This window comes from Pleurodeles waltl, chromosome 1_1, assembly GCF_031143425.1.
Source record: "Pleurodeles waltl isolate 20211129_DDA chromosome 1_1, aPleWal1.hap1.20221129, whole genome shotgun sequence".
Classification (NCBI taxonomy): domain Eukaryota; kingdom Metazoa; phylum Chordata; class Amphibia; order Caudata; family Salamandridae; genus Pleurodeles; species Pleurodeles waltl.
In genome coordinates this window covers 224,248,303-224,270,843 of record NC_090436.1, presented here as the reverse complement: position 1 = coordinate 224,270,843, position 22,541 = coordinate 224,248,303, and positions in this window count along the sequence as shown.

The following is a 22,541-nucleotide window of genomic DNA, read 5'->3' as shown; positions in this document are numbered from 1 at the left end:
ATTTGTATGTTGTATGTGCATCGGTACTTTGATGTTTTACAATAGTGACAGATAAGTGTGTGTACTCACGGTTGCTGTCGTCATTGTTGCTGGATCAGAAGACGTTGAGCGAGCAGGAGCAGCGGGAAGACGTGTAGTTCAGGTTCCATGGTGGCTCCAGACGAGTATGGCTTCCTGAAAGTGAGTGTCTCCTTTTATACAGTTGAATTCTGCCTGGGTTTCCGTAGTGGTACGACCGCGGCGGAAACCTTGGTGGTGTGCAGCCTTGTAATCTGTCTGACAGAAACATGGTGTCCACCGGCCTGCAGGTGGCTAACTGTCGTCCATGGTGGCCTGACCGCACTGGCGGTGCCGGCGGTGGTTTGGCTGTATTCTGTTGGAAATATCGCCATGGTCATATTTTGGCAGTCTTTATCCCAGCCTCTTGGAGGTACGGCCGCCACCACCAACATGGCGGTCCTAAGACCACCAAACTCGTAATGAGGCCCATAGTGTTTGTTGGGTTTCCAAAAACACATGATATCCAGATCCAGCAACTCAGCCACAGCTTACAATGATATCTCATTGTGTAGTAACCATATAGCAATGCATGTGGTAAAATCTAATAACTAAAAAAAGGGTATGAAGGATGTGGGAAAGCACCTTTTTGACATGGTAAAACCACACTTTTTGCCTTTTTTCTGATGTGGCTTTGATTGTTAGTGCACTGGGTCCCTAACCAGATCTCCAGTGCCAAATCCATTTTTCCACAACTGCACAGTTGTTCTGCACAATTGGCAAACTCTTTAGCGACCACTGTAAGCCCCTAGTAAAGGGTACCCTGGTACTTAGGGTCTGGGGTACTATGGAAGATCTCTGAGGGTTGCAGCACCAATTGTGCCTCTATTAGGGAGCCGTCATCTAACCCACATAGTGCTGCCATTGCAGACTGAGTGTGCTGGTGCAGGCTATATTGATAACACGACCTGTCACACACCCCGGTGTGCCAGGTCCCCTATCACTGCATGTGCCAGGTGTAAGTCAGGGTACATCAAGTCAAATGTAAGGACATATGTACATGAGCAGATATGCCCCTGATATGAATCTGCCAATTCTGAGACATAGTAAGTGCACAGGGAAGCCATTTTAAGTGCATGTGCTGGGCACTGGTCATTACGAGTTACCCAGATACATGATGGCTTCTCTGAATCCTGGGATGTTTGGTATCAAACATCTCAGAATAACAAATCCTCACTGACCCCAATGACAGACTTATTAAGAGGGCCCCTTGAAAACCTTCCCTCTACTAGTGTGCTGACTGACTGGTCCTAACCAGTTCAGTCACCACAGACACATTTCTGGCCCCTCAAGGTGGGACCTAGGGCTCTCGAGCACATGAGACAAAGACCTGCTCCGGGCTGAGGTGTGACTTCCATTCCCAGGCAGGATGAACATTCCAGGGCAGGGAGCTTCATGCGACCCAGGTCTCTCCAGATCGTGGAGATGACCAGCCCTCCTTGTTCTGCCCCTACTTTTGGTGGCAACACAGGCTAGGAAATTAGTTAAGTTAGGCAGAGTGCCTATTTCATGCAAGTCCCACCCTAAGGAGACTGAACTGAAGTGGACACAACTTTTTAAATTCCCCCATCTTGTTTAGAAGGAATTAGACCACTAGGGTTAGTGACATGCCCACTTTCTAGCGGAAGTGGTCATAAGAAGGGTTGGGCACCTTAAAGGTGGTCAGCCCATTGGCTACTACCTGGCACACCCTGTAATGCCCCTAAATTGAGTATTAAGGCAGCACCCCTGAACCTTAGAACTCAGATTTCGACAACCTAAGAAGACCCTCAAAAAGAAGAGTTGCACCCTTAAAAGAGGAAAAGAAGAAGCAGCTGACCTGAACACAACCCCTCCTCCCTGCCTACTGACCTCGAAGGATCCTGCACAAGAAGTCAACTCATCCAGCCTTCAATAAAGACTCAAGTCTCCTTTGGGCACCAGACTTGCCCTGCAGCAAGAAACTCCAAAGGAAAGACTCTGCAGCTGCTGAAGCCCCGGAAACCTGACAATAGAAGTGACCACTGCATGCAACGTCCATGACCCGAGGTAAAGCAAACCGACAGTGGCAACGTGGGACCCCAGCTGCCCAAAGACTGAGTCCAGTGTGATCTCACTCATCTTGGACCCACCTGAGATGCCTGCAGCCTCTGCACACAGGGCCCCTCTCCCACAAGCTTGTGGAGAGAGAAAATCTGACATCTCCAGCAACCACTGCACCCGTGACCCCTGACCTCAGCTAAGGTGGTTCACCGGTACCAACAATGTTCCCCAGCTCCTAAGAGCTTGAGTTCACCCTGGATCCACCCCTGCCGGACTCACCCATGGTGCCTGCAGCCTCAACACACACAACCGCTTGACCGCGAGTGCTCCCAGACATGAAAACCCGACCCCTAAAGACACCCCTACAACTGTTGCCCCTGGGCATAGGAGAAGAGGACCAAAGGTGCACCTATGTCCATGAGCACACCAAGTATACTACCTACCTGTTTGTGGTCCCTGACTGGCTTCCCAGCCAGAGCCTGCAGTGTGTTTGTCACAGGGTCAAAATCCCACAGGAAACCATTGGGCACCCGGCAGCATACTGCAGCTCTGCACCTAGCTGCCCAGTACTTACCTTAACTCCCTGAGACTGGCTTAGTAAGTCGTTATTAACCCTGTCTTTGTTGAACATTGTTTTTACTCCATAGGATAACATTGAGAGAACTCTGAAAATTGCACTGCCTATTTTTGAAACTACAAAGTATTTATTCTTGAAAGTCTACTTACCTGATTACGTAGTTCTTGGGTTTGAAACATATAAAAAGAATTGTTATTTTTCTAAATTGCTCTTGGATTTATTCATTGAGTGAGTGTCTCATTTATTGCATCTGTGAGTACAACAAATGCTTAGCACTACCCTCTGACAAGCCTAAGTGCTCGCCCACACCACCACAAATAGAGCACTAGTCGTATCTGCTTTTGCCTCTGGAATACCAATTGAGGATTAACTGGACTCTCTCTGCAAAGTGTACTTCATTTTAGTGCACTATATAGAGAGCCAGCTTCCTACAAAGGATATCTACACATTTTTTTAATGTGGCCATCTTACTCAGTTTAGAAATAGTGATTATGTGTGCAACTCTAAATATGGGGCTACCCACACTATCCTGTGATTTAGAAGGCGTTTTGAAAAATGTGTTCTCTCTTGGAGAGTGACCCACATTCTGAAGCTTAAAATGGAGGGAAATCAAATTTAAGACTACTAGTCTATATTTTCACACTTAAAAAGGTACCACATTTATGTGGCTGAACATATCACTGGCGACATTATGGTACCCCACATGTGTGGCTGGGCCTATCGAACACAACAGGAATAGATGAAAACTGTGACCATATGAGGTCAATGTAGACTTTGCAGGGTCCTAGTTTTGATCCATTTTGGACTTGGGTAATCAGTTTAGCCACTCAAGAGGGGTTCTGCTTTTATCACAAGAAGTGTGGAAATGCTGTTTGGTAGGAATTTTGTGCAGATTTCTGAGCTTTCATTCACAGAAATGTGAGGAATATTAGTGATTTTAACCAAAGTGTAAGTTTGAAGAACATTCTGGATAGGAAAATGTAGGGAGAGCCACACAAGCTACAGCATTCTGGATTCACCTGGGTCTCTAGGTTTCATAAATGGCTAGGGTTTGCAGGGTACCTGCTTGCCAGCAGACCCAGAGCAAGAATAGCTTACCCGCTAACCAGGGGAAATTAGAGAAGTGTGGGCCAGCCCACAGATCAAAATAACGGCCATGAGAATCCAGATTTCCTCTCATTTGGCTTGGGGTAGGAGATTGTCTAGGTCCAAGGTGGACAGAAAGACTGTTGTGCCTTTAGAGGTGGGATATGACATGAAATGGGCCAACCCTTGCTCCATTTAAAAAGAAATAAGCACCCAGGGGTGTAGTGGGCTTTCTGCCCCACAACCCCTCCAGAGGAATAGATCAGAGTTTAACCCTCTAATCTGTCTCCCAGGTAAGTGGGGCATACTGAAAGAAGTTCACCCCAATTATCCACAAGTGGTCATAAATAAAGCTCATTCTTTTAGGGGTGGAGTACTTGCCCATGCCTGGGTGGCCACTCCCCTGCTTGCTGGTGCCTAATGGGCAAACTCCTTCTTTGGGATCATGGTCCTGTAGAAATCACCAAAAAAAGGATCCAGAGGGAGGGGCTCTGATGCATCCATTACGTCACGGAACACCTATGTCACTTTAGTTCTCTAATGTACAGTTGGGTGTACTTTACCCTATGAATGTTTATAATATTAGTCACATGGAAATTAGTGATTTGTCCAGAACCACGTGTTTGTTACACTACTGAACCCAGGATTATTGCCATGTGCATTCAACATTCAGAGAGGTAAAAATTGTTTTTTTACCTTTAGAAGAATACTGGTTCAAAGAACCAGGACCATCACAAGGGGCTGGTGGGGGTCAAAGAAGGCATTGCGCCCTAGAGACCATGATTTAAAAGCCCCACTCTCCTTCAGCTAAATTTATTGATTACTAACTGCAAGCAAAATGCCACCCCCATTAACAATGAGACAACTTTTGTAGCCAGACCATTCGATGGCCCAGATGCAATTTTTTCTCGTTTCACGAAGTTCGGGCCTGAGTCAAAAATGTAAACGTGCACTTTTGTGTAAGTGGAGTCTCTGCACATAAAAATATAGGACTGCCCTACATTTACTGTAAGGAGACCCCGCAGTTCTAAAGATACTACTTGTAAAATACTTGTGAATAGCATACAATCCTAAACTAACACAAAAGTTTAAGTTTGCTTTTGTGGATCAGGCCCTTTATCTTTTTGAACAGGTGCTGGCCTAAAAGGAAGAGGCATCTAGAGAGCCCCACATTAAATGCTGATCCTATGCCTCCAACTAACGTCTGGAAACCCTGCAACGAACCAAGGCACACCCTAAAGAGTTTAATTATTTAATTCATTCACTCTCAGAACTGCCTACAATCGCCATTGCTGTTGAGCCAATAACTTTCTAAAATATGCTGTAAAATTCACCACTTGGGCCTATTTTTAAAAACGTTCAAATCTGAGCATTTTGTGAAAAGGGATGGACTATTTTTAACATATTTTACAATTTTTTGGGGAAAGAATGCTCTTCAGTTTGTACGATGTGGGTACTTACTTTGGTTGTGAGTACTCTACAAATATCCACGGGGAAGCGTTGTTCCACTGGTAGAACTTGGAATAGGATATTTTGTAGTATATGCTAAGAGAAGACCTTCGTTTCTGGCCGCAGCCTAAAACCAGTCGATCCTCCGGCCCATCCTGATGTAGGAAACCAAATAAAATATAGGGCACTAAGAAGCCTCTGCAAAGCGCAAGCACCAATACGTACAAAAGTCATTGTTAAAAGTTTAATCTCATGCCCATATTCCGATTTTCTTGGCATTCCCATTTTGGCCGTTAACAGGAGTTTCAGGCCAAGCGGTGAATTTAATATGTACAGTAATATTGCATGCATATTATTGCACCCTCTGGGTGTTCTGAGGACATATCCCCCTTGTAAACGATCCCAGACTACAACGGCCCTGAAAAATGGACAGAAAGGTGGGAATTACACGTGGATCCGGTGCAGTAACACTGATTTCTGATTTAATATCCCTGTCCTCGGGGAACAACTTGGAATAATACTGCGTTAATATTGCAGCCAGATATTACATCTCTGAACAACATTTAGATATCCAGCTGTGGTATTACCATATTGAGAGTCCAGCTGAACTCAGAATGAAGACCTGTATGTGCTGGTCTGTTTCTGCATAGACACAACAGAACTAGCTCTGTTCCTTTAATTAAGTAACAGAGAAACAGGAATCAATACAAAATGAAATTTCATGTAATTAAATGTCATTGATACCTACGGAGTACAGGGTGGCTTTGCCTAGAATTATAATTCACCATGTCTTTCTTAACCTTCAGTTCATTATAAGTTATTTGCCTCCTTCGGCAATGTCTACTAAATCCACAAAAGGATGACACATTCACCATTTTTGCGCATTTGCTCTCCCTAGTTGTACAAGTAAGATGCTCGCTTCATACTTCCTGCATGGTCCTGGAAAATGTGAGTCATAACTTAATTCACAACGAACAATTTTTTTTAATTCTACATTTTGGATACTTGAGAGGTCACTTTGACAAACTTGATCAACTGCATTGTGTGTGATTCACATCTAAAAATACTGGCATTGGACGAAAGATTGTGTAACTGCTGGTCAAAAACCTAATAAAAAGAGCAAATAAGTTAAATGTAAGCAGAGTCCTAAAATAGACTGCCAAAACAACCTGACTCACATGCTATCCACATGTACATTGAAAAACTGACCGATGCTCCAGCCTGATGTATTTCTTGTATACTAATTACAGGTACACCGCTGTTTGACAGTTCAAACATTGACATTTTAAGTTTGTTCTCAGAGTTGGCTAATTAGTTGACATATAATGGACCATATTTATACTTTTTTAGCGCCGCATTTGCGTCATTTTTTGACACAAAAACAGCGCAAACTTCCAAAATTCGATTGTATTTTGTAAGTTTGCGCCGATTTTGCAAAAAAAAAACAACGCAAATGCGGCGCTAAAAAAGTATAAATATGGGCCTTTGTATCTTGATAACATATTGTTTCGCATCACATACCAGTGATGAGTAAAACCTATGCTCGCTCACTAGAATTTCAGGAGGAAACATACTTTTTGGTAGTTAAACAAGCATTTGCAATGCAAAGGGTCTCGCATTTGCTTGAGTTAGAGTTATTGGCATTGTAAATTAAAAACTGGACTTTTCTTGCCACATAAATTGGTCAATCCTGCCTCATAATTCGGTCTTTTCCTCCCACATAATTCCAGTGGCCCTGCATATATCTAAAGCATTTTGATTTACATCTTCCACTATCTGCAGGTAAATCCAACAGAATACCACTTTCACCACCCTACCATCAGAGTTGCCTGCTGACTAACACAATTCCCAAATAAAAGAAACAAGATAGCCACGTAGGAGTAACAAGAAAAATTAAGTAATAGGATCACCCAAACATATCAAGAGTATTCAAACAGTCATAGTGCAATAAGGATGTTAAGCTGGCCTGAATCATGGTCATAATTGCAATAAGGAGAGAATATTAAAACATATGCAAACCATTATCAGAAAGAAACCCTTGGCAATAGACTGTAATGCTCAGAACAGCCCCTAGAGAACACCACAATGAAAATAGCATTTGTAAGAAACATGGTCATGCCACCATGTAGTTAGCCCTTAGAGGGCATAACCACATGAAACAAAACAACCAAAAGTAATGCAAAACTTCCTCCACACCTCCTACATTGCAAGGATATACATTCTGAACAAGATCTATGCAGAACTCTGCATTTAAATGCTAATGTCAATCTCTAGTGTTGATTTAACAATTATGTTAAGTATGCCTTATCTTTTTGCAGGAATGTGAAGGCACTACACCGGCATGATTTTCGCATTATGTTATGGGTGATATGTTTGATAATGCAAGGTTGCTTATCATCTAGTGCAAATGAGTTGTCCTTCCTTCTTCTGCCCCCGCCTACACATATGGGAGACCCACATTATGCTTGCAGCTGTGTACTGACAGACAGTTATGCCCTTCTAAATTGCACACAGCCTCGAAGAGGAACAAAAGCAGGGACATGGAGATACATTTTAATAGGAATTGAGGTTTCCACTGTAGATCGACAGAAACAGAGGAATATGAAATTCAAATACAACTCAGACTGTAGTTTTAGTACTATATGAGAAAATCACCTCTCTTATTCCCGTTCTTGAGAGAAGTCAGAAGCTAGGAGCAGGTGTTTCAGCTCAGCAAAATTAAAGAGGTTAGTTCTCCCACTTGAACGGTAAGCAGGTGATGTTTTAACATTAACAAGCCCCCAGTGGGTCACAGGAAGCCAAAGTATGGAGAGAAGAATGTCAGACCTGTCGCCCAGGCTACTGGACTGCAATTGCAGCAGACTGCAATTGTCTCTCCCCTTCGCACATGGCGGCCACAGTGCTCACAGTGCAAACTCAATCACCGTATATCTGTGAACAGATGTTCTATTGGGATAGCTCTTGTGCAAAAACCAACTCTTATCTTAAATCTGGAGATTGCACGTATTTTCTTCTCAGCATTGAAACCCGAAGCGTGCGATCTACAAATTTAAGACAAGAGGTGGTTCCTGCACAGGAGCCATCCCAATAGAACAACTGTTCACATATACGCGGCAATCGAGTTTGTGCTGTGAGCGCCGTGGCCGCCATCCATGAAGAGGAGAGACAAAAAAACTAAGTAGTTTTCTTACGGAATAGTGATCATCGTGCAACTACCCATTGTAGGAGGCTGGCCTGGCTTATAGTGGGTACCAATGGTACTTACACCTCGTGCCAGGTCCAGTTATCCCTTATTAGTAGAGTAGTAGTGTTCTAGCAGCTTAGGCTGATAGAGGTAGCTATAGCAGAGCAGCCAAGGCTGAACTAGGAGACATTCAAAGCTCATGCAATACCACTTCTATTATATAGGTACTACATCATAAGAAAGACAATACTCAGTGTTGCCAAAAATAAAGGTTTGGTTTTTTTAGTGACAATGTGCCAAAACTATCTCAGAGCATATACCACCCAGGAGGTAATTAAAATACACAAAATATACACAACAAACCACATCAGGTAAGTAAAACAGTCAGAACGTAGCGCAAACGCTGTAGAATACAACAGGATGCAATAGGCCTAGGGGCAACACAAACCATATACTAAGAAAGTGGAATGCGAACCAAGAATGGACCCCTAGGCTAGTGTAGTGTGTAGAGGGTCACTGGGAGTGTAAGAAAACACTAAGGGTGTCCAAGATACCCCACCCCAAGACCCTGGAAAGTAGGAGTAAAGTACTACTATTTCCCCAGAAACACACTAAAGTCATGATGAGGGATTTTGCAAAGACACAACAGACTGCAAAGCACTGAAGACGGATTCCTGGACCTGAGGACCTGCAAAGGAAGGGGACCAAGACCAAGAGTCATGAAAGTGTCCGGGGGGGGGGCAGGAGCCCACTAAACCCCGGATGAAGGTGCAAAATGGCTGCCTCCGGATGGAAGAAGCTGAAGATTCTGCAACAACGAAAAAGTGGTAGGAAGTTCTCCTTTATGCAGAAGATGTCCCACGGCGTGCAAGAGGATGCAGATGTGTTTCTTTGGCAAAATGCTCCAAACAAGCCTTGCTAGCTGCAAAAGTCACGGTTGGAGAAAAAGGACGCTGCCCGGGCCCAGGAAGGACCAGCATGTCGCCACTTGGGAGAGGAGACAGAGGGGGCCCTCAGCAACGTAGAGAGCCCATGCACAAGCAGGAAGCACCCGCAGAAGTCCTTGAACATGGGTTCAAGAAGACTGAACACGTCAGTTGTCTCAACACTGCAAAAGGAGGTCCCACAACACCGGAGATCAACTCAGGGAGCTGAGCATTGCAGGACAGAGTGCTGGGGACCTAGGCTCGCTGTGCGCACAGGATTTCTTGCAAATGTGCATAGAAGCCCTTGTAGCTGCAGTTCACGCAGTGCACAGGATTACTGTCTGGAGAGGGGAGGCAATGACTTACCTCCTCCAAATCTGGACAGTTGGACCACTGGACAGTTTGGGTCACTGGGGTCCACCACCTGTGTTCCAGGAACCATGCTCGTCAGGATGAGAGGGGTCCCAGAGTATCAGTGAAGCTGAAGTTTGGTGCCTGCTGAAGCAGGGGGAAGATTCCGTCGACCCACAGGAGCTTTCTTCATGGCATCCAGTGCAGGGTAATGGCAGAGAGCCCCCAGAGCATGCACCACCATGGAACAGTCGAGAAAGCAGGCAGGATTAGGCGCTACAATGTCGCTGGCAGTCTTCTGGCTACTTTGTTGCAGTTTTGCAGGCGTCCTGGAGTAGTCAGCGGTCAATCCTTGGCAGATGTCAAAGAGAGAGGTGCAGAGGAACTCTGGTGAATTCTTGCAAGTCGTTATCTGAGGAAAAGCCCACTGGAGAGACCCTAAATAGCCCTCAGAGGAGGATTGGCCACCTAGTCAGGTAAGCACCTATCAGGAGGGGTCTCTGACATCACCTGCTGGCACTGGCCACTCAGAGGCCTCCAGAGTGCCCTCACACCACTGGAAACAAGATGGCAGAGGTCTGGGACACACTGGAGGAGCTCTGGGCATCACACCTGGGGTGGAGATGAACAGGGGAGTGGTCACTCCCCTTTCCTTTGTCCAGTTTCGTGCCAGAGCAGGGACTGGGGGTTCCCTAAACCGGTGCAGACTGGCTTATGCAAGGAGGGCACCATCTGTGCCCTTCAAAGCATTTCCAGAGGCTGGGAGAGGCTACCCCTCCCCAGCCTTTAACACCTATTTCCAAAGGGAGAGAGTGTAACACCCTCTCTCAGAGGAAATTCTTTGTTCTGCCTTCCTGGGACTGGGCTGTCCAGACCCCAGGAGAGCAGAACCCTGTCTGCCGGGTAGCAGCAGCGGTAGCTGCAGAGAAAACCCCAGAGAGCTGGTTTGGCAGTACCCGAGGTCCATAGTGGAGCCCTGGGAATGCATTGAATTGCCTCCCCAATACCAGATTTGGCATTGGGGACAATTCCATGATCTCAGACATGTTACATGGCCATATTCGGAGTTACCATTGTGAAGCTACATATAGGTATTGACCTGTATGTAGTGCACGCGTGTAATGGTGTCCCTGCACTCACAAAGTCCGGAAAATGGCCCTGAACTATGTGGGGGCACCTTTGCTAGTGCAAGGGTGCCCTCACACTAAGTAACTTTGGGCCAGATGTATGAAGAAACCACTTTGCGAATCACCAATAGCGATTTTTTAAGAAATCGCTATTTTTGATTCGCAAAATGGTAAGTATCATATTTGCGATTCGGTAATAGCGATTTCTTAAAAATCGCAAATGCTATTACCGAATCGCAAATAGCGATTCTGAGCCCATTCGCACCTATGGGCCTGTAGGCCCATATTTGCAAATTTTTTGCATTTCCCAAATTGCGAGTTCCTAACTGGAATTCGCAATTTAGGAAATGCAAAACCCCAGGGTGCTGGGGGCCTAAGGTCCCCTCTGCTGCACCCCAAAAAATATTTCAGGACATGTAAGGCGCACACATGCCAAAGGGGCATGTGTGCGTTACATGTCAATTTTAAAAATGCATTTTTAATGCATTTTCTAAATTTGCACATGGTTACCACCAAGTTTTACTTGGTGGTAATTGCGATTCCTTAATGCCCAATTCGCATTAAGGAAAAGCTTGATACATGTGCTTAAGAAATCGCAAATAAGGATTCCTTATTTGCGATTTCTTATTTAGAGAATCGCAATGTGCGATTCACTAAATGGCCTCGCAATTTTAAGGAATCGCTATTTTAGCGATTCCTTAAAATTGCATAGCGAATGCCTGTCATACATAATGAAAGGCATTTTTGCATTCGCAAACGGCCATTCACACTGTTTGCGAATGCAAATTCGCTTGATACATCTGGCCCTAAGCAACTAACCTTCAGCAAGTGAAGGTTAGACATATAGGTGACTTATAAGTTACTTAAGTGCAGTGAAAATGGCTGTGAAATAACGTGTGCATTATTTCACTCAGGCTGCAGTGGCAGGCCTGTGTAAAGGTTTGTCTGAGCTCCCTATGGGTGACAAAAGAAATGCTGCAGTCCATAGGGATCTCTTGGAACCCCAATACCCTGGGTACCTAGGTACCATATACTAGGGAATTATAAGGGTGTTCCAGTATGCCAATTGAAATTGGTAAAAGTGGTCACTAGCCTATAGTGACAAATTTAAAGGCAGAGAGAGCATGAGCACTAAGGTTCTGATTAGCAGAGCCTCAGTGACACAGTTAGTCACGACACAGGTATAAACATTCAGGCCACAAACTATGAGCACTGGTGTCCTGGCTAGTAGGATCCCAGTGAGACAGGCAAAAACAAACTGACATACATGTAAAAATGGGGGTAACATGCCAGGCAAGATGGTACTTTCCTACACCCATGTAACAGGGGCAGTGTGCAAGGCGGTAAGAAAACCAGCCCAAGGCGGGACAAACATAAAACATTTAAAATGACATCAAGTGATTTTTGAAAGGCAAGCCCAAGAACGAATGAAAGAGATGGGTGTGAGGTGGGTACAGTTAAAAGCCCACAAGTCTTACACCAGGTCAAAGCGCTTGCTGGGGATGTACTGTTTAGGTTCACCATTAAGACAATATAAAATCAATTATCATCAATACATTGTACCCACATGATGCACAATCATTAGCAGAAACACAAATATTGTTTTAAACCAGATTATCACATGATTTATTATTCTCGTCTGCGATTCTGTTAAGCTGAGTAAAGCACCTTTTGGTATGTGGTCTCCAAAAAAATAAATTTGAATTGGTGTCTCCCATCCTGAATGATTACATTTAACCATGGTTTCCTAACTCACTTCTGAAATGAGAAAACTGACAAAATGTTTGATGCATTAGAGGATAATGAAATTGTGTATGCTGCCTCCAATTTAAAGGTTCTTTTTTTTCTACCTCCTTTCAATAGTTTGGGTAGCCAGAATTGTGACTCAGGGCAGGAGTAAGAAAAGCAGAAATGGGAAAAAAACAGTGTAAGAGAAAGATAGAAAAACAGAGGCAAATGGAGAAAGTAAGAATGAAAAGGAACATATATGAATGAAATAAAGAGAAAGCAAGAGTATAATGTTGGAAGAAAGAGGCATTAGTTATGTTATGTTATGCTAAATCTACTTGTATACATGCTAATCACCCATGAGGGTATCCAGGCAATTTGCAGGCATGTAGGCGGTTGTCTACCAGGTGCGATTATTTGAAGAACCAGGTCTTCATATTCTTGCAGAACTCAAATCACGGTAAGGAGGCTCTGATGTGATGTGGAAGGTCATTCCATGCTTTGGGGGAAATGTGTGACAAGACTAGACCTCCACCTCTGTTTTTGTGTATGCCGGGCACATGCGCTAGTGAGAGTCCAGCTGAGCGGAGGTGCCTGGTAGGTAGGTGGAAGTGAATGCAGCTGTTGAGGTAGGTGTAGCCTACGTTTTGTAGTGCTTTGTATGTGTGTGAGTGGAGTTTGAACTGGGTGCATTTGTGAATGGGGAGCGAGTGAATGTCCTTGACTGTGGGTGTGGCGAGGTAGTTTGAGGATGAGTTTTGCTGCAGATTTGTGAATGTTTTGGAGTCTGTTCAGGAGCTGTTTGGTGATTCCTGCCCAGAGTGCACTGCAGTGGTCAAGTCTGCTTGTTATTGGGGCCAGTGTGGTTGTTTTCCTAGTATTCTTTAGTAGAAACTTGAAGATTTTTAAGAGCATCCCCAGGGTGTTGTAATAGGTGGCTATCACTGCCTTTATCTCATGTCGAGCTTGTCATCCAGGATGATTATTAGGTTTCTGATGTGGGTGCTGGGGGTTTATATGGAGCAAAAGTCTGCTGGCAACCAAGTGGAATCCCAAGCAGGGTTTTCTTTCCAAAGGTCACTACTTCAGTTTTATCTGAGTTGAACTTGTAGAAGTTGACTCTCATCCAGGTGGCTACTGTGCTCATGCAGGTTGGTAAGTTGTTTTTTGTAGCAGGGTCCTATCCATTTGGAAGAGTATCAGTGGTGTGTTATCTTCATAGGAAAGTATGTTGAAGCCATGTGATCTGGTGAGGTAGGACAGTGGGATATGTAAATGTTAAATAAGGTTGGACTGAGAGATGATCCTTGGGGGACTCCACAGATGATGTTCTTGGCTTTTGACATGTAGGGTGGCATGCTGACTTTTTTCTTATCCCTGAAGGAGCAGATCCAGTTGTGGGAGGGTCCTTGAATCCCTATTTCAAGTCGTCTGATCATTGTGGAGTGGGAGACCATCTCAAAGACTGCTGCGAGCTTGAACAGGATGGTGGCCCCCGGGTCAGCACACATAAGCCATTGTACTTTGAAGTAAGTGTGACTACAAGCTTCCCTCTCCACCAGAAGACCCACGATGCAAGAGTTTTGCATTATTTACATTATTGAGGAGTAATACTAGATAGGTGTAGTATATATTCTTTTATTCTATTAGCACGCAGAGTGTGTGTAGCCACAAATTACTGTAAAAGGAGTAGCACCAGGGGGTCAAATCCTTGATCCTAATGAAAAGCTATGGGGTTGCCTTGAAACATGTAGACCAGAACACTAGAAAGGCAGGTACATTATCACCTACATTTTCCATTCACCCTGTTTTTAAACATTCCACCCGAGGCCAAAGTAAAACAGTGTTTACCTACTAGGCAGGTATTTTTAACTTTCACTATCCACATCAGGCTCCCCCACTCCTATTTTTCATCATTTAGAATACTTCTAAGTGTTCCCACATAATTTGTGGGCCGCAGTACTCCCCGTTCTGAATGGAATGGACCCAATAATGAAGCATGTCACCAAGGGGTAATCCTGGTGGGTGAGAGTTTTATAAGAAAACCAAGTATTTTATTTGTTGTGTGGAGGGTTAGTTCACATAAAAGCAGACAGGCTCTTTCTGTTTTTGGGGCAACTGCTTTTCCTCAATTGAGGATCATCCTGATGTTGTCTGCTGCTGTAATGAGGGCAGTCTCTCTGTGATTGGGTTTAAAGCCTGATTGTATGGTGTTTAGGAGTTGGTGTGTTTCGAGGTAGTGGGCAAGTTGCTTGTTAACAGCTTTTTCTATGAGCAGGCTTGGTATGGTAGTAGGGAGATCAGGCTGTAGTTTCCTAGCTGGATGTGGTCTGCTGAAAGTTTCTTAAGAACTGCATTGACCGCTGAATGCTCTCAGGCCTCCTGGAATGTCACTGTGTTGATAGAGGTGTTCAGGATGTGGGAGAGTACTTTGCTGATAGGGGAGATGCCCATGTTGTAGATGTGGTGGGGGCGGGGTCAGTAGGTGCCCCGAAATGGATATAACTTGATTTGTGATGTTATACCTGTTCTTATAAATACTATTATTTTAGATAGTTAAAATGAGACAATATAAAACTGCATAAGCAGTGCACACAGAAGACATGAGTTATAGTTAATGTAGTGTGGCTTCCAAGTTAAATATAATGGGAGTGGTCTGTGCAGAAAAGTCACTCCCACCGCATACCCTATAGTGCACACCAATCAATTTGTGTAGTGGTCTGTGCAGAGAAGCCACTCCCTCCCCACACACTACAGTGCATGCCTGTCACCCTGAGGAGTGCTCTGTGTGGAGAAGCCACTCACTCCACACATCCCACAGTGTATGTCTCTCTCCATAGGGACGGGTCTGTGGGGAGAAGTCACTCCTTCCCCACAGCGCACGCCCATCATGCAGGACAGTAGTCTGTGCAGAGAAGGCACTCCCTTGCCCAAACCCTACACCGCAAGCCCATCACGCTGGGGAGTGGTCTTGCTGCACCATTTAGGGTGGTGCTTGTTGTCCCAGTGCAGGTGGAAGAGAAGCTCCAGATGTTAATGCTTCTTGTGCATCCCTTTGAAGTCCGCCAGAGCGAAGTGTCTTCGGTGTATGGTACAAATGTGACACTATATCCCAGTTGTCCCATGAGAGTACCTTTTGTTGGTTCCTCTGGAACTAAACTTTTTTTAAAATATTTTGCAAGTCACATTTCTTTAGGAAACTGTTTTGGCCTGGAAAAAATACCACACTAACGATTCTCTTCCTTTTGCAAGAGTTTGTTCTTTTATCTCATCTCTGTCTTGCCCGCGCACTCTCTCTCTCTCTCTCTCTCTTTCTGATGCCAATGTCCCAATACCCGATAGACAAAATGATGAGAAAAAAGGGCATGGTGTTTCTCTAAAGAGAAGTTGACAGTCATATCAACCTATCAACTTTCAGAGACTGCTCTGCGATTCTCTTTTGAGTGACCCATGATTCCCAAAAAGCATGTACTGCTGCAGTAAAAACAATAGTAGAAATCATCATTAAATTTATCACTGAGAAGATCTCTAAAGTCATAGTAAACTAAATAGCAGCTGTTTATAACAAACTCAACTGCAAAAAAAATCCCACAGGTGTCTTGTGAGAGTATAACAGGAAGAACATCCTGCTTGGAGATCCCCAGGGGGGCTCTCCTTGGTAGGAAACACTGGTGAGTCTCTCCCCAAAGACCTGGCAGATCAGCTAAGTTCATAAGCAATTACATATTTACGAAAAACACTTCAGTGATCATTATAATCACTTTTTTTTAAATTAAACTTCTATTATTATACCTAAACAGAAAGCACTATTTCATATTACACTTTACTCTAACTAATTTACTGTTTTCTCCCACAAGCAATTGCAAGGCATGTAGCAACACATTCCAGCGCTGTCCTTTCATTGGTTGATATCTCCCATGAGAGACCCACTGAAGTAAAAAATAAACAAAAAACACATAATGCATCATAGTACACTGCAATCTGCAAAGTTAATAAGATTAAGTAACAGCTTTCATGACAAAACATCACCAAATGCTTCAATGCAAACAATTTAAATCTTTAAATTAAAAATACCTCGTGAAAATCATGTAAAAAAGTAGGTTACATTATGGTTAGGTCTGGTTGTGAAGTGATACTTTGTGTTCGAAAAAGCGTATAAATTCAATCAATAAATGAAAGGTTATGTGACATTATAGTTAGGTATGATAATAAGGTTATACTTCATGGTAACAAAACCTAGAAATTCACAGAAAAAAACACAGTTCAAAGTGATGTTATAGTTAGGAATCATAATGATATTTTATTTTGCATAAGACAACTCAGAAATTCACATAAAAAAGCAAAGGCGTAAGGGACGTTTTAGTTAGGAATTGTAATAATGTTTCACTTTGCATTTAAAAAATATCTTACACATTCACTGAAAAAAGAGTAGGTTAAGGTAACATTGTAGTTAGGTCCATATTTATGTGCCAAGGTAACGTTTGAAACTCAAAACACTGAAATTCACCAGTTTTAGTTATTAGAGCTAACTATAACTTGTACCCTCGCCATGCACTTCTTATGACCTCACATATTACATCACCCATGAAATGTTCAATGACATCATGGATGACATCGATCAACTGGACCTAAAAATGTGATGTGTGTATACATCAGTCTACTGCTATCTTTTGTGTGGGACTTTGGCACTAAAATAAATCTGCCTCTTTAATTTGGTCCTGAACCATAACACAACGCTTGGGGATTACACCCTTGGGCAGACAACAGTGAAGAGCTAAGAAAAAAAAGCTTGTGTTCTACGGCCAATCAAAATATTGTCTTGACATAAAACACACACTAAGGACCGCTGCATTATTACTCTCACTGAGCGTTAAAATTGGAATGGGAGACTGAATTACTGTTAGATTGTGAGAATACGCAAACACTCATCATGCATTTCTGACTCTTCTGTTTGTACACCAGAATGACCCTGGTGTAAATCATGTAGACAGTGTGAAAAGTGCATCAGTGTTTTAAAAGGGTTAGGTGTAGTAGAAAGGAAATATATTTCATAAACAAATATTTGTAATCAAAAAAGAAATAAGATATTTGTGAAATCTCATTCGCTTTTTTAATTTGCCTTTGCAAAACCACTACTTTGGGGGATCTATATGTATCCGTGCTTAAGTAAACAGGCATATGCCTGTAAGGTAAGTGAATTTCATACATTTCTATGGTTCGAAAACGAGCAAGTATCTTAAACACACGCCTAAAACCTTTTATGAACTCACTAACAATTTTCAGTATTGTGCAGGCTAGATTTCATGATGTGATATTTTAACCTACTAAAATCAAAATCAGGACATTGTAGTGGGTGAGATGCTTCTATCTCAAATGGGAAGACCGCTCCTAGTTGTTCTTACACAGTGTAATAATACAAATCTTAAAGGCTGTCTAAATAGCATAAAACTGAAACAATGCAATAAACGTCCTCGCTTTTTTGTGGGAAATTCTCATTTGCAGTACTTATAATTTTTTTAAGCATACGATCTGGAGATGGCACCACTGTGGCATTATGAAAACAGTAAAGATGAGGATGTGGTAACAACATATTATTTTAAATATTTTCCAGATGTAATATATCCTGCAAACCACCACAGAACTTAAGAAGGGAACATTCATAGCACGTTGATATATGTAGACGGCACATTTTTACTTGCATTACTACCAATAATATGTCAGGATGTGTCCTTCTGCATGATGTAAAATTTGTTTTGTGATTGCTATGAACACCATCAGCTATCAATTAATCTGTCTCCACTCTAACAATCACAGTTGAATTGTTTTATCATTTTATAGGGCAGTCACTGCGAATCTAGCTTTGTCTTCATTTTCCATTACTATTTCTATGATGTGTCATTCTGACAGATCAATTTTTAAGCTTCAATGGTCACAGAAAGATGCTCTTCCCGCACATGTACCCACAACTACTGCTGTAAGCCCATGCACAACTGCGCTCTTTTAAAAAACACTTAATTATGATCCAAACTGCGTCCACACCAAGCTTCATGCTAATTATTCCACTATTTAGATCTTAAAAAGAATTGTGGGAGTACTATAGCATATTTATACAAGATAGATGCCTATTGAGCACTAAAACCAGTAACCATGAACACACAAGAAAATGAAACAGGCTCAAAATACCGCTGCAGAAATGTGATACAGACTGCGCGTTTGCAAATTCATTATTTTCCTTTTTAATTCTTCAGGAAAACACTGTTTTCCATAGAGCACCTCCTTCCTCGACGTGCCCATCAATCTTTGGGTGTTGCGTCTCCAATGACACCTCGAAAATGCATTTATCATATTCTAGTCTGGAGTCAGTATACAAGCATATTCAAGGTGGGAGAATGTCTGGAAGGCAGGTTAAGGTCAACAAACCTTTGAGGTTGTGGGTGTTAGTAAATTGTATGGGTGGATCCACCTAGAAACACACAGATACTCACTGACGTAGCTATTAGGGGTGGTGTAAGCATGGGCATCATTAAGGGGTCGCAGCTGTGACCCCCTGCTTGCCCTTTGCCACCCATGGCCTCAGAGGTGGCAAAATCAGTCCCAAGCACACAAGACATCCCAACTTTCCTTGTTTTTGTCAATTTATATTACAGTAATGGTGAATAATATGTTATTAGTCACAATTAGTGTAATAAAGAAAGAATTTCAATTTGCTGGAATATGACCCTGCTTGGCAGCTGAGGTAAGTAAAAAATTAATTGAAATGTATGGTGTGTGTGCGCTGGAAGGTGTGCTTATGTGAGCATGAGTGTGTGTCTAAATGTGTGTGTGTATGAGTAAGCATGCATGTGTGATTGAAAGTAAAGGTTAAGTGGCATGTGATGCACCTCCGCTATCCCTGGCATTTTGGTGAATTGACCTTCATGGCTGTAAGAGTCAGATTTTCCAACTATCATGCTGGCATATCATATATGTGGAAAGCAGGAAATGAGGGGGCTGAAGAGGCAGGGGTGAGGAGTGCGGATTGTTAGGGGTATTTAAAACACAATATTTAGCAAAATAAGCTATATTTTTAAGTCCTTCAAAGTAGACACCAGAGAGTGTGCATAATTGTGTGCTTTGTGTGTGTGTGTGTGTGTAAAAATGCCAAGTGAAATCAGACAGATACCTCACAATATCCGACTATAAGCTCCTGTACCCAACTAAGTAGTACATATACACTACGCCCCTGCAGAAACTTGACTATATTAGCAGGGAGTTTCCCACATATTTGCCTCCACTATAACACTTTTTTCCACACATCACTCACTTGTGTTAATTTACCATATTTAACTTTTCGCTGAATGTTTCCAAATTATTAGTATAGTGCAACTTTTAGATTCCATGTGCACCATTCAATTTCCATGTTATTTTCCATGGCAAAGCCCAGCTGTCTCACTGTCTATACAGTGAAACTCTGCAATTCTACAGCTACTGTGTTTGCCACATAATTATTGATTTGCTGCATTTGCCACACATTTCACCATCTGCTGCATAATAATTTGAAGATTTGAACAAAAGGGTTGCCAAGATCAAATTAATCAAACGTTCCTAAAAAATAGATAGGCTGCACAGCATCAGACACCTTGCAAAAATTAGCAGACCATCTTTCGGCGTTTATTTCCATATTCAGACACTAAACATGTACCAATAACATGAAAATGTTTCCCATGTATTATTAATGTCCTATATTCATGGACGTGGAAGGGCTATGGCCTGCAGGCTGAAACAACTTCCTTACACAAGTCATTGTAATTTATTAGGGTAAAATGATTCTTTCTTTGTTATGAAAATGTTTTGTATTTTTATTTGTGTTGATTCACCTTGCCCCACAGACACCATTCTGAAAGCAACCGTTGTTAGCACTAGAGTAATGAAAGAATTTAAATTCGAACATATTTCTCCTTTGAATGACTGATATTTACATTTTTACAGTGACTAGTAGCAAGACTCATTCATAATGTACATCTAAAGTACACTACTGTCTTGCAGGGCAGTCTCATAATGGAATATCATGGTACAGACACAGGAGTTACTGGAAACTAATATTTGGAATGTGAACAATAAAAATTGTGTATATGTAAGCTAGTTTTCTGCTCAGTGCAACATTGTATATTTGCATACGGTTTCACTCAGGGAGTTAGAAAGGACATTGTTTATTAAAAAGCACTGGTTTGCTGTCATGCAGACAAATACTGGAAAATACAGAGGTATGAGAGTAAGACCATGTCTCAATATTCCATTTGTAGGATTATTGCTTATGTCATTTAACTGGGAAATATCACGTGTTTGCCTTTGGCCAAAGAAGGTTTAGGGGTGTATCATCAATTCATTAAATTGTAATCATACTTCATACAATAAACACATGTATATAACATACAATGCTAACACGTTAAGACTTGTAAAGCAAAGGAAACACTGACATTCACTGTGAATATCTCGTAGTAGCACAACACAATGTTTCCACGTGTGTACTAACTGAGACCTAGAGGCATAGTTTCCCAAAACAGAGATTAAACAATTGGACTCTGATTTGAACCCTGCACATAGTCCATGATCATTCCTTCCACAATGCTGCCTCTCTGTGTAATGTCAACGCATATCGACCTTTATTTCAGGTTTCTTCAGAGCAAACAAACAGGGACACATGACCACTCAATATATTATATTTGATTGTGCTTATCTATAATGTTATATTATTTACAAAAAACTCCCCCATAAGCCTGCCATGTTATTACGGTGATGAGTGGCACTATTCAAAACTGAGTAACAAATAAGTAGATGTGCACATCAAAGCTTTAGAAGTCCTCAATTTCAGACTTGGGCCTCATTGGGCCCAACAACTCCTCCTACGCCGACCGCCTCACCACCTGGACCCACGTAGATGACGCCGAAACCAGAAAGACCATGAACTCCATCCACTCAGGATCCCCCTCAGACCCCTGCCCACACCACGTCTACAACAAAGCCGACTCCACCATCGCCCCCCAACTTCGTAAGATCATCAACCTATCCTTCGATACTGCGACCTTTCCGGACAGCTGGAAGCACGCTGATATCCAAGCCCTCCTCAAGAAACCCAAGGCTGACCTCAACGACCTCAAAAACTTCCGCCCGATCTTCCTCCTCCCCTTCCCAGCGAAGGTCATCGAGAAGATCGTCAACGCCCAGCTCACCCACTACCTCGAAGACAACTCCATCCTAGACCCCTCCCAATCCGGATTCAGACGCAATCACAGCACTGAGACTGCACTCCTCGCCGCCACAGATGACATCAGACAGCAAATGGACAACGGCGAAACTTCAGCCCTCATCCTCCTAGACCTCTCCGCTGCCTTCGGTACGGTCTGCCACCGCACCCTACTAACTCGTCTCCACGAAGCCGGAATACAAGACAAAGCCCTCAACTGGATCTCCTCTTTCCTCTCCGGCAGAACCCAGAGAGTCCGACTCTCACCCTTCCGCTCCGAAGCCACCAACCTCATCTGCGGCATCCCCCAAGGCTCCTCGCTAAGCCCAACGCTGTTCAACGTCTACATGGCACCCCTCGCACAACTGGCCCGTCAGCACAACCTCAGCATCCTCTCCTACGCCGACGACACCCAGCTCATCCTCTCCCTCACCAATGACCCACACACCGCCAAAGCCAACCGCCACGAGGGATTGAAATCCATCGGCGAGTGGATGAGAAGCAGCCGCCTGAAATTAAACTCCGACAAGACGGAAGTCCTCATCCTCGGACGCTTCCCCTCGGCCTGGGACGACTCCTGGTGGCCCACCGCGCTGGGACCCCCACCTACTCCAGCCAACCACGCACGCAACCTCGGCTTCATCCTCGACTCCGCCCTCACCATGTCCAAACAGGTCAACGCAGTCTCCTCCTCCTGCTTCAACACCCTCCGCATGCTCCGTAGAATCTACAAGTGGATCCCGACGGAAACCAGAAAAACAGTGACCCAGGCCCTCGTCAGTAGCAGACTTGACCACGGCAACGCACTCTA